At 30.1% G+C, this 1,609-nt stretch overlaps 1 non-coding gene across 1 annotated transcript; it reads right to left on the reverse strand.

Moving 5' to 3' along the window:
- Nucleotides 1–757: 757 nt before the first annotated feature.
- On the reverse strand, nucleotides 758–889 carry LOC128054890 (small nucleolar RNA SNORA72). Its single transcript, XR_008200038.1, has one exon. It is a non-coding gene; the product is annotated as a small nucleolar RNA SNORA72 (small nucleolar RNA).
- Between the last annotated feature and the right edge of the window lie 720 nt (nucleotides 890–1,609).

The following is a 1,609-nucleotide window of genomic DNA, read 5'->3' on the forward strand; positions in this document are numbered from 1 at the left end:
AACCATTATTATCAACAGCTGTTTTGTGGATATGATAACATTATTGTCTATATATAGCTTGGAACAGTGGAATGCCTTATCTGTGTTACTAGTTTACTGCTTTGAAAGATTATTCTGAGGTTGACTTTTCTCAGGCAGGGCCAATCTGTGTAATTTATGGCAGTATAGTGTTTAATATTTGATGCACAGCATTTATAGATGGACAGATGCTCTGGAATGGAAACCACCTGCTAAATTGTTTTTCCAGTAGGACATGTGAAAATTTGTATATCTTAATATTCCATTAAACATTTAAAATGAAGCTATGTTTTGTTTAAATGTCTTCTTTTTAAATGATGGTTTCTGTAGAAAAAAAAAAACAGATTGTTTAGTTAACACACTACTAATAAATAAAAATGAAAACTCTTAAAAATTTTTTACTTTTTCTTTCAAGGGACTTGAGTGCCCTCTACAGGTTATAGAGATAACCAATGACTGTAATTTTAAAAAAAAAAGTTCCAACCAGTTTTATTAAAGGAAAACTGTACATGATTTACTTTTCACCAGTTTGTTCCAGTCTTCTAATGATATCAGAATCACCTAGAAAATAAAGCACAATAATTTTTCAGTTCCTTTAATGGTAACTGGTAATCATCAAACTAACAATGGGTATCTTCAAAAGTTATCACAGTAGCTGTGCTGCCATTTCTCAAGGTTGATCAGATACCTAGAGTCACAGACACTTCTCATACAAGATGCAACATATAAATTGGACTTGGTTTATCACCAGCATTTATAAAACCAGACCTAGGTAAAGAACTAGATCTGGGGACACATGTACGGTCTTAACATAGTGAACATTTGGCCTGCCCTAATTATTACAAAATCAGAACAGTGAGAATACTCACAATGACTATATTTTTAAACTGTGGTTTTTCCTTCTTAGAAGCAAAGCCTATGTGATCTATTTTATTCATATTGTTAACTTTGTTAATTTGCCAGTGATTGAAGTAAGGGTTTTTTTTTTTTTTTTTTTTTGCCAGTTTTATAGTTCAGTGTGAAGAATACAATGTTAATACCATTGAATTTTCCAAATCACTTAGCTGGCTTTTTGGGTTTTTTTTTTTTTTTTTGTGGAACTCTTTAAATGTTAGAACTATAATAATACACATTTTCTTACAGAAAGCAGATTGGGAAAATATTCAGCTATTTTGAAATTTATTGAAAATGTGGAGAAAAACTTGATTGTTTCCAGTTAAATTTTTAGAATATTACACATTGAAATAAATAAGCCTTTTTGAATATGCATCATGTAAATTTATTAAATTACATGAGTTTTATTTCTTAATCTTATTGGTGAGTGGTGATTGTGTTCAAGCTTAAAACATAAGGCCAAGTTAGAATTTCTTTATTTAAAAAAAGTTAAGATTGAACAGATAATGCTTTGGTATTATTGTTGCATAGATCTACTAACTAGAAAGAGTATTTTTACTTGAACAAAATGCAGAGGTTTCATATCCGAGTCACTCATTTCAAAGTACCCATACTTTCTCAACAAGTGTAACAGGTTTATTTCGAAAGGATATAGGAATGCATTTATTATATGAAACTATAGAACTGGAGTACTGGT

Source organism: Budorcas taxicolor, chromosome 10 (assembly GCF_023091745.1).
Source record: "Budorcas taxicolor isolate Tak-1 chromosome 10, Takin1.1, whole genome shotgun sequence".
NCBI lineage: Eukaryota > Metazoa > Chordata > Mammalia > Artiodactyla > Bovidae > Budorcas > Budorcas taxicolor.